This window comes from Electrona antarctica, assembly GCF_951216825.1.
Source record: "Electrona antarctica genome assembly, chromosome: 10".
NCBI classification, from domain to species: domain Eukaryota; kingdom Metazoa; phylum Chordata; class Actinopteri; order Myctophiformes; family Myctophidae; genus Electrona; species Electrona antarctica.
This window is the reverse complement of record NC_136791.1, coordinates 13,705,199-13,717,062: the sequence shown is the minus strand read 5'-3', so window position 1 is coordinate 13,717,062 and position 11,864 is coordinate 13,705,199. Positions and strand designations below refer to the sequence as shown.

The 11,864-nt window shown below is 42.8% G+C and overlaps 1 protein-coding gene across 6 annotated transcripts in view; it reads left to right on the top strand.

The window, feature by feature from the left end:
- The window catches only part of eys (eyes shut homolog), a 580,966-nt gene that overhangs the window by 189,261 nt on the left and 379,841 nt on the right, over positions 1-11,864 (top strand). For 5 of the 6 annotated variants that reach the window (XM_079513211.1, XM_079513213.1, XM_079513210.1 and 2 more), the window contains exon 1: positions 3,771-3,977. The exons of the other annotated variant lie outside the window; for it this stretch is intronic. The gene's annotated coding sequence lies outside the window, so the exon portion shown is untranslated. Of the gene's footprint in view, positions 1-3,770; positions 3,978-11,864 lie in introns of those variants that run through there. 6 annotated transcript variants of the gene reach the window in all.

The window sequence follows — 11,864 nt, the reverse complement described above, 5'->3', positions numbered from 1 at the left end:
GGGTCTGTCTTGTTTTATTCTTTCAGATGTCCTGGCACTGGATCTCCAACCATTCCCTCTTAGAGCCATCTTCGGGGTCCCCACGGACACATTATAATACCGGTATTACAATCCACCCATGCAACATGTAATCGCATTTTCTTCCATTTCTGGCACGAAGGAGAATTCTGCTCATTGTGGAAACCAACCTCCCCTCCATATCCACCTGGCTGGTAGACATGATGTTTTTTTCTAAAGCTTGAAAAAGTAAAATTCCCAATTAGGCTCAGTTTAGAAATTCCATGCTAGATGGAAACCCATTTATATCACATTTCAACAACTTGGAAACAATCCTGAGTGATCAGACGTAATGTAGCCTAATTGAATTACCTTCAATCAATGTGGGTAGGCTATATTATACAAATACTCATTCTATAATTGTTTTTGTTTATACTTTTTGTTCATATTTCTATACTGTATGACGTAAATTCTCCTTTCATTGGAAACACAAGTTTCTTACCGCCTCTTGACGCGTATATGTGCCTGCGCCCTGTGTCACATTCCGTGCTCAGCCAATCAAATCATCACTACCCCATAGCGATGATTTGATTGGCTGAGCACGGAATGTGATATAATGATAAGAACGCCCCTCGCTTCACACAAGTGTGATTTTTTTAATCCTTAGTCCTTAGTGGGGTTTTATCCTCTAAGCAGTTTTTGTATTGACCTGTACTGTACCTTCCTTGAACTGTAGGTACCCATTCTGCAATCTTACAATTTTCAATCAATTCAATTTCACTTGTCTGTACAAAGTGCAAGTAACATTTTGAACAGTTGCTTGCTTGAGAGTCTTACACTATGAATGCAATTTTTGTTCTTTTGTTATTGCTTTTTGACCTGCCGCAGGGATGTGGCTCTTTCTGACCTTGAGCCCCGAGCTGTCCAGCACTTAGAATTCTGCATCATCACAAACAAACAGTCCATTACGGTGTTTGTCCTTGTACAACAGTCAACAACTAATGTGCCATTAATATTGTACTCAACGTATTCATTTATCCATTTTGTAGCTCTGGTCTGAGAGTGTGCAACATTAACCAAATTGACCCTTATTTGGTTACATGTGTATACTCTCAGAGTTACAGTAAATATAAACTGAGGGTTTTACTCTGCCTTTCCACAGGATTGCAGCTTGATGACCTGTGCCAGAGGTATACTGTTTTTCACCAGCGGACTGTCTCTACCTCTCAATGTGAGATCATGTGATCCTGTGCCTGCAACCTAGCTAACAAACTCCCACATGTAGCATCCTCCTGACTCACAGACAGTAATAAAGTTGTGAGATCTAGACATGACTGAGAAAGATGTACACGTGTGTCTGTGCGTGCGTGCATGCGTACACATCAGGGAGATTGGGGCCCAGGCAGCTTTTCTCAGATGTTGGGAGCCAAGAAAAAATAGCGAGGGACCACCGCTCAAGGCTGGGAAAGCACACTGACCCTCAGCAGTGGATGAATTTATCACATACTGCCTTTATTTGCCAGGGGTGAAAGCGAATAAGGGCGCCAAGTTTGTGCCGATTGGTCAGCTGCTGTATAGTGTATTAACCCCTCGGGCGGATATGGCAGCTTAATACTCAACTCAAGCTAAAGAAGCTGTATCTGCCTTAGGGGCTATATGAGCTCTCTGCTTTAGGAACTCACTATGTAATTCATGAAAGAAACCTGTCCGGCAAAGACAGTTGTTTTGGATAGTGTGGTAGAATTCTCCAATCCCGTCTCCAGTGTGAAACGTTCTCAGCTGCGGAGACACTGAAGTTTATGGAGGCATTAAGGAACCAAAAACACAGACTGGAAAACGGTGACCTTCAACGGCTCACAGAATGGCTTCGTAATGGTGAGGCTAGCAGCCAGTAATCCGAGTTCCCAGAAGTTAGAACTCGCCAAATCTCAGCCAGCAACACCAACCGTGCCTTCAACTAACTCCCTTTCCACACTTCCAGTGGGACTATAATCTTGCTTGCTGGGGAAGTTCCTTGTTGACAGCCATGTTATAATCTACTTATTAAATAAAAATTCTGCATGATCAAGTGCTATTTTCTGATTGTTTATGTTAATAAATATGGGGTATGCAATTATTATTGCATTCATCATTGTCCTCATTGTCCAACCATGGTTACTGCATTAGGCCTTGAATACGACTTGCCCTGATATAGCACCACAAAGATCTATAAGGGTCCATTTGGTTACCAACTCTCCATTTAAGTTTAACGGGAGCACCTGGAACCCCCTCAAAGACCACTGGTTGCCCCCGGAACACTGGTTTACGTCCCACAGCATAATTTGATTGGCTCAGCAGCTGATTTGAACTGGAAACACACAACAGCACCAGCATGTTTCCAATCCCAGTGACTAGGTTAAAGACAAAAGGTGATATAGGGCCTTTGCAGTGGTTGCTCCTACCTTGTGGAACGCTCTGCCCTTGCCTTTGAGAAATTCCACGTCAGTTGACATTTTTAAAAGCAGTTTAAAAACGTTTTTGTTCCGTAAATACTTTTCCCATGTTGTCACTTGATTTCCCCTGCAGGTCTGTTTGTTTTGTCTCCATGTTACATCTTTGAGTATTGATTATGTTGCATATATGTATGTGTATATATAATATATATGTGTGTATATATTTCTTGCATTATTTTACTACTATGTTGTTTAACCTGATTGTTTTATATTTTGTCACTGTTCAGCACTTTGTAACCTTGTTTCGAAAGGTGCTCGATAAATAAAATGTACTTACTTACTTAAGTGCTTTATAAATTAATATGGTGTTCCATCTGGTCCATGTCAAAGGACAATACTATTCGTGTTTGTATATCTAATTGATAGCAGGACTATCCTGGCTAAAGCCATGACGTGAATCAGCTCATGGCAAAAAAAAAAGCCACCACACGACCTTGTGATTTGAGTCTGTCTTATTAGCCAGGCTACAGTGGATTGAGTGGAACACCCAGGAGTCCAGGGGGTCCCTCTTTTCCTGCATTATGTGCAACAGGTGTATGCAGGGCCGTTCAGCGACTTCGACTTTCCAAACTCCAACACTTTCTTTCTTGACAGAAAGTAGCTCATTAACATCATTAACATGTCTATTGTCTATGTAGCCCCATATGTGCCCTCTCCCTACGCTCATTCTGCTAAACGCTCATTCTGTAGCAGAATGATCAGAATGATCATTCTGCTACAGAATGAGCGTAGGGAGAGGGCACATATGAGGCTATTGTCTATGGTGGAGTTTTATGAAACAAACGCTTTGCAGATGAAAGAGGATAATTCAAGCTTGCCTACAGCTGCAATGTTGGTGAGTTTAACAAGCAGAAATTGGAACTCAATATTGCAACTCCAGATTCAACCCATTATACAAAAAAATGTGTTGCAAATTGTACGTGGCTACTGCCTGCCTACATCTCAGAGGCAAATATTGTAGGCTGATTATTACTACAAAACATAACCACTTTAGCCTACTTCAGCTATTTAAAAATAGTATTATTTATAAAATATATAAAACGGTAGGCCTATACATATTGAATTTGTGTAATGGGACATTATACATGAATTACTTTTACATTTACTCAGAGGCTACACAGTACACTTTAAACACTGGTATTTATTTCTAGACTATTGACACTTTTACTTGAGTAAAAGAAAATTCGGTACTTTTCCTCCACCAGTGAGCCCCGCCCTGTGTTGTGGCAGAAGGCCTGCCCTGCCTGTCACTGCTGTCAGTCACATAAGCTACCCCGTAAATACGCACGCCTTGAGCTCTAAGCGTCTGATCAGATTTCCCTAGCAACAAGTTCATTCTGTGTGATGATGTGCTGCTGCCCATATAGTTTCAGGGGGAAACAATAAGCCAGGCTATATTTAAACAAGGCACCGAACGAGAAATCCTTTTATCTATATGATGCTAAAACGCGCCGACCCGTACGCCGAAAAGCCTTTCAACTTGTGCAGGTGAGCGTTGACTCTGATCACACGTGTTATTGTGTGATTGTCAGTTCATATTGTCGGCATAGGCGCTGCAGTGTGCCTTTGTGTGCAGGCAACAGATGGTCCCTGCATCCTAGTCAGATTACGCTACTAGGGCTAAAGCCTGGGGCGGAGGAATACTGTATTCACAATGGATGCGGAAACAAATGAGACTTTGACGACTTTGCATTGCGAGAAAGAATGATATAAATGGGGGAAAGTAGCCTAAGTGGGCTGGCTGCGTGGTGGTCTGGGCGGCCGCATTTTAAATTAAACGCCCCTATTATATTATTCCGCCTCAGTGAGTGTGATAACGTCCCCTTTCATGTTTGAGCTTTACTGTAGGTTATCGCCTAGGCTTCTGACTGTCACTGAAAGGACTGGAGAATATTCACTTGCCATGCTTGTAATATGCTTTTCGAACCATAATAACAGATCATTTGTATTTGTGTGCACTGCAGAATATAGGCCTAGAATAGATCAAGGTTTTCATAGTCATGCTGTCATGCCACATGAGCCAGTGAGCAACTCATTGTTTTTCAGGCCAAGGGAAGGACCCCCTTGCTGAGAGAGAAGCAGAGACCCACTACAGGCCTATTATAGGCCTATATTGAATACAATTGTGTTGCAGATTACTTTTTTTCCATAGATAGTTTCATAGACTTGTTTGACATACCTTATCTTATGTTGGATTTGTGTTCATGTTTCAGACAGTTAACTTTTTAAACCCTCAATACTTAGTCACCGTTGGCTGTACTTGGTCTGCGCTTTCCCCTCTACACAAAAGTTTGGCGGACCCCTGTAGTTACTCTCTGACTCTCTGAGGACCTCCTGGAGGTCCCGGACAGTCGGACCTAGCCCAAAATTTTGACTATCGATTCGTAGATGTGTTTATCGATTCTGACATTTTCAATCTACGAGAGTCTAAAGACTTATAACATTTGGTGGGTAGAGCGAAACCCCCTGCGTCAAAGTAACTTGTATACATGCAAAATCTAAGGTGCTTTCCTGGTTGCCCAACTGTCCGATTATTCTCCGGGAATGTTCGGAAACCCAGAGATACGTAGTTTTCAATAAAAACGTGTTTTTATCCACTCTGTCTCGGAATCTGTCCTCCATTGCAACTGAGCAACAGTTGCACAACCAGTTGCACTCATTTGGGGAGACGAGGACAGATTCCGAGACCGACCAAAGGTTATAAGTCTTTGGACTCTCGTAGATTGAAAATGTCAGAATCAATAAATACATCTACGAGAGTCTACATTTTGGTCTAGGTCGGACCCCCTGCTGTAGAGGTTACGGGTGTATCTATAAGATTTGACAGGTGGGTTTTTGAAAGCAGTGTAATTAAATTGGTTTGAACCAGTTCAGAGCTATAGAGTATGCGCGTGACATCATCATCAAACCCGGAAGTTATGCAGGAATGCCTACTGAGTGGCAAAAAAATACTTTCTGGCCTTGACAGCCCATGCATCCAAACAGAAAAGTCCTATCTGATTGCATTAAACAACATTAAACAATGTTAAACTCACTTTGCCTGTTGCTTTGCCACTCGATGTGCCATTCACTTTAAGCATGCGCATACCCTCTATAGTGTTTCCACTGAAAAATGAATTGTTTCAGAACCCTAAACGTTCGGAACTGGAACCAAAAAATTGCCGGCGGTTCCGTGGAAGCACCAATGTTCCAAGAATCTAGAACGGATCCAGTTCTAAAACCAAAGTTATTTTGGTGGAAAAGGGGCCAAAGTGGTTCACAAACATTTTCATGTCAAGGACCCACAAATTGGTTTAATTGGTTGACCCCCATGTGAAAAAAATGTATGGCACAGGCACTCCCATAAGAGAGGATTTGTGTTGGTAAAGTGAAAATGATTCACCATTTTTCAAAATTCAACATGTTTCCAATTGTTTTGAAAGTAGCCGATCTACAAGGTAAGCTCCCACTGCCACACTACGGCGTGCTGTGAGCTTGCAGATTGGCTATTTTGTTTGTGAATTGTTTGTGAATGGCCAAACTATAAAATACTGTATGATTAAAACTATGAAACTGTTTTTGATGCTATATCAACACATTTTGCTGGGGACCCCCTGGAGCCCCCTCAAGGACCCCTGGAGGTCCCCGCAGACCCTAATTTGAGAACAATTGCACTAGGGGGTTTAATTAATTCCCGTTTATGAACACACAAAAGCCATAGGCTGGTGGTGCACTGTGTTGCCTCACAGGAAAATGAGTGATTCACAGCTCTGAATTGGAGCAGCGCTCCTTCTCGCTCTGGCCCAGTTTAACCCATGGTCATCTGCTTTGAAGTAATGTCCCCACAGCTGGAATTCTATGTCTGTACATTCATTTGGGGACATGATAAACCTGGGGGTAAGGACCCTAATTTGAGAACCATTGCACTAGGAGGTTTAATTAAGGTTTAACACTCTAACCAGAACAGCGGCCTAGTGGTTAGATTGATTGATTGAAATATTTATTAACAGTTTGCAGAATTACAGTACATTTCAAGCACAACTCAATACAAAGACTGTTAACTGTGAGTGGACGACCCAATAAAGCATTACACTTGTTTACAAGAGGGTCCACCTTGTCCAATTCATCAAAACATTTAGAGACGTACAAATAGACACTTCTATATAGTCAAAGAATAGAACAGGAATTCATCATAAAGAAAGGAGGTAAAAAGGGAAAAGAAACGTATACAGTGAGGGGAAAAAGTGGTGGTGGGGGGGGGGGGGGGGGGTTCCGATTTTACGGGGGCCAGTTTCGAATTGCAGCCGTCCGTAGGTGCCCTTTGAGAGCGGTTTTGAAGGAGTCAAGGGATTCGCATGTCTTAATGACTGTTGGTAGGGCGTTCCACATTTTGGTGGCATAGGAGCGAAAATAATTTAGTCCCTTGTTTGTGCCGAATCTGGGTTGCACATGGTTTGTTGCACTCCCTCTGGTGTTGTGGGTGTGGACTTCGTTAACATTAAGGAAGTATTTAGACAGGTACATGGGTATCTTGGTGGTGTATCGAATCTTGTGGACCAGACCCATTGCAAGATGCTGTACTCTGTCGTCAACCCTAAGCCATTCCAGCCTGTCAAAGTGGGCTGGGGTGAGGTGGGTTCGGGGGGTGAGGCCAAGTAGGAGCCTGGTTAGAGTGTCCGCCCTGAAATTGGGAGGTCGGGGGTTCGATCCCCGGCCGGGTCATACCAAAGATTGTAAAAATGGGACCCAATGCCACCCTGCTTGGCACTCAGCATCAATGGGTTGGATTGGGGGTCAAATCAACTAATGATTCCAGAGCGCGGCACACGCTGCGGCTCACTGCACCACAAGAGATGGGTCAAATGTGGAGAACAAATTTCACTGTGGTAACGTGTGTGACTAATCGTACGACTTTGACTTAATTCCCATTTTTGAACAATAGGTAAAAACTATGTGGGAAAAATATGCTTTCCTGTCCTGTTACCAATACATGCATATTGGTGGTTCTCATAAGGGTTAAAAATAATATCAAGCAGTGATGTAAATAGGTTTTCAATGTAATGGGTCCCGGGGCCCAGTCTTTTAGATGGGTCCTAGGGACATTTTATGAGTCCTACTTCAACGACGTTAGAGTACAGTATTGCATCCCAGGACCCCCGGAGGGTGACATGATTGCGTCCTTTCTCAATTTAGTGAGTCTAAAGTCCTAACCACACCAAAGGGTAGAGGCAGTTTTAGCGTTGTCCCTGCGGTGTGATATGTCCTGTTGCACGTTGGCGCGTGCTGATGCGTGTCGTCCCTAGTGTCTTCAACGCATGGAATTCAATGGCCCAAACCACACAAGGGTCGAGACGGTTTTAGCGTTAACTCCTTGCAACCGTTTGGACCCAAGGAGTTGCATGGTGACACTTTGGTGTGGTTAGGGCTTAAGGATGCAGGATGCAGGCTATTTGCATCACTGATCAAGGGCCATTATTTATTCAACATTTGAGCCACAGACCACCATTTGATGACATTTTGCCTCTTAGACCCAAAACTTAGAATATTTTGTTTGTTGGATAAGATTTTGTCCACAATGAGAGACAACAGGCAAATGTTGATTTATAACAATTCTTCTTCTACATTCTCTAATTGTGTAGACTTCTTGTAAATTAACTAATGCAGAGGTTTAACAATAATTATACCACAGGTCGTTTCGAGGAAGCAATCTGATTGGTTGAAACAGCCTTCTAGCCGTGGGTTAAACCAGCACCATTCACCACCTAATCAAAACAAAGAATTCAGCTGCTCTGTTTTCCCAGAGCGCTAGCAAACTCGGTGGCTAGGCTAGCTAGTTTCTTGGGACATTTGTGGTCGTAGTGACTACATCTGTCATTAAAAAAAAATATTCTTTCAGCGACTTTCTTAGTTTTAAAGGTAACTGTTGTATAATTGCAATATTACACTCGAGGGTGTGGGTTAACGTGATTATTGCCACTTCAGTGATGCTTGCGGAACTCGACTTCGTCTCGTTCCTCACCGCATCCCTTTCGTGGCAATAATCACGTTAACCCACACCCTCTCGTGTAATATTGCTTAATTTAACTATTGAGAGCGAAAAATGAAACCAAATGGACCCGTATGCGTACGGGTCCATTTGGTTTCATTGTACGCTCTCAAGAGTTACCATTGACTCTCCATCATTTAGCTGGGGACGACCGCCTGGAACCCCCTCAAGGACCACTGGTTGAAAACCACTGCTCTAAGAGATGAATGCGGGGGCTGAGGTTCAGTGGTCTTGTTAGAGACTGTTGTGTTGTTTCAGATAACAAGCCAGAGAGCAGTCTGTGTGTGTGTGGTCCACCAACGTGTGTTGGCAGATACACACTCCGACTTGACCTTAAATCACGCCTTGCAGATCAGCTATTTTCGGCCAAGAGGTTTGGTGTAGATCAGAGGGAAAAAAGAGCAGAAGAAGTACAGAGTGGAAGGTCAAGTCTGTGTATTGATTGGTTTAATGTATGAAAACATTTAACATTTGAAACATGAATTTACACAACACTGATGATGGTGATCAAATAAGTCTACATTATCCATACAATCTATGAAAACGTTTAATCTGCAACGCAATTTTCTAGAATATGTAGTGGGGGTCCTGCTTAATCTGTCTCTTAGCTAAAATATAATAATAATCTTTATTGTCCCGAAGGATATTTGTCTTCACAGTCTGTTCAAACACCCACACAAAAACAACACATAGCACATAACACCAAGACAATACATAAACATGAGCTAAGGGGTTGATTCTGAAAAACGTTGAAGACTGCTGCCTTAAATCTAAGCCTAGTTTTACATGTCCTTACAGACGTTTACAGCAAGTTTTTGGCAAATCACATGTAGTGTGTAGTGCACAGTTGTGCTCGTGCATTGGTTGTCACCCCCAGGGTTCCTTGAGCGGGTTCCAGGGGTCCCCAGCAAAATTCACTCAGTTATTGGAACATAGCCGATCTACAAGCTCACAACGCATTGCGTTGTGACTCGTGCTGTGTCGTGAACTTAAGATAGCCGATCTACAAGCTCACAACATGTTTCATCGTGCCGTGTTGTGAACTTGTAGATCGGCTATTTTAGGAAAAATGAGACGCGTCTTGTCAAATCTTCTCTCATGGAGATCCCTGGCAAAAAAACAAATGCTGGACCAAATACATGTATATATGTACATTTGTGGGTCCTTGACATGAACATTTCACCTCCAATAATGCTCTGTAGTCACTGGATGGAACGAGCCCAGGGTGCCTGGTTCCGGCGAGCCGCCCCGCGTCCGAAACTGTCAAATGACAGTTACCGTGTGGGGGTCCCTGGGGGGTCCCCAGAACATCCAGACCCCCAGGAAGGCGCCCAGGGGGCCGGGTCGGTTCCGGCGAGCCGTCCCAAGTCCGAAACGGTTGAGAAATGACAGAATTACCGTGTGGGGGTCCCCAGGGGTAGCCTGGCTAATAAGCCAGACTAATATCACACAACACTGTCGCGGTATATCAGTCTGGGCTGGCTCCACTTGGATTTCATTTCCCGGGGAACATTTTCTCTTTGACGCAATTGGTCAGAGCTACTGTCAGTCAAAAGTCTCAAGCATTGAACGTCACTGTACCAAAGCCCGCCTATATTGCATACCGTGTCCCGATTGGTCCGACCTGTTCTCTGCTGTAGGAAAGAGGCGTGCTACTGAGCCTCGCCAGACCGTAATCCGCTGGTAGGCAACTTTTTTTTGCCAACGGCTGATTCGGTCTGGTTTATTAACCAGGCTACCCCAGGGGATCCCTGTACTGTACTGTCACTGTACTGTAGTGTCACACCCAAAATCGTCATATATATATATATATATATATATATATATATATATATATATACAGTTAATATGTGTGTGTGTGTTAGGCCGCACCACAACAAGTGACACTTGAAAACCAACCTAACGCTATTTTCGTGCTCGGACAGAGCCAGGCAGCCAGCCAGGGACCCAGAGACACACAAAGCTCCGTATAGGAGTGGTTGCACCACTCAAAAAACAAAAAAACAGCTGAAGTGGACGTTTTTTGAAGCGCTTTTTAATACTTTTCATTGCATTGGTTGTTGGTTCACTATTTTTCTTAACCAACACACATACATAAAGGGTATTCAATAGCACTGATTTATGAAAAATAAAATTAAAGATGGCTCAATGGGCAGAGTTAGCTGGTTTCACAGATAGTTTGAGGATCCAATGGAGTTGGGAGGTTTTCGCCGAAGCACTTCTTAATACTTTATTGGTTCAATATTTTTCACACAACCGGCATAAAGGGTGTTCAATAGAATTAATTGATTTATGAAAAAAAGAGTTAGGTGGTTTATTACAGCAACATAATTTGGGGGTCCTTGACATGAGAACCACCAAAACAGAACATAGTCACACAAGTGGTGTAAATTTGATTTCACCTCCAGTCCTCTCGTCTGGCAGCCAATTTCTGAAATGAATCACACAGAGATTCCTAGTCTGTGTGTAGATGCCCTATGACCCTAGTTAATCGATCTGTTCACAGCTTTAATATTTGCTAATACTCTTGTGTATGGCCTCTTGTGTATAAAGCTGTCTCTAAACAAAACACATTTGTGGCGTAGTGCAGTGAAGAGATTATGTGGCGACGGAGAAAGAATTGGAATGCCACGATGACCGGAATTATAAAATGGATTGTTCTGAAAACCCATTTCAGCCTGGTTGTTTCATGCATGTCGGGCGCGTGCTACAGCGAGACCCAGACTCCCCGGATTTATGCTGTCATTATCGCCGTCTTATTGATTTCCCCTTTTCCAAAATAATCCACAAGTAAGAACGAACACAAACATTGGCATATGTAGGTGCTTGATGAACTACAGAGATATTTGATTGTATGCTTGTGTTGCATTTTTAAGCTCAGACAGCTTTTGAAATGATGTCAAGTGCGACTTGTCAACTTTTCTCCGCAAAACCCTGTCCCTGTTGCTGGCTGTGACCTAAGGCCGGCACCGTTCAATGGGCTATATGCAGACAGAAGGACAATGTGTGAAGGTGATACTACTGTAATTAAGGCTCTGTTCTGTTATGTGCAGTGGTTCTCAAACTTTTTTAATTCCAAAGACCCCCATAACTCTGAGAGTGTACAAATGGAACCAAATGGACCCGTAACTAAACAAAAACGAAAACAAAACAAAAGCTATGATGACTGACTGTAACTAAGACTAAATATACTGACAATTTACTAGCAGTGTTGGGAAATTTTATGAACTAGTTCAGTTCAGAAATTTAAAAAGGAACTAGTTCAGTTCATAGTTCATAATTCAACATTTTGAACTAAAGTTCATGTTTCCAAAAAATGACACCTGTCACTTAGACAATGTAGGTTACAC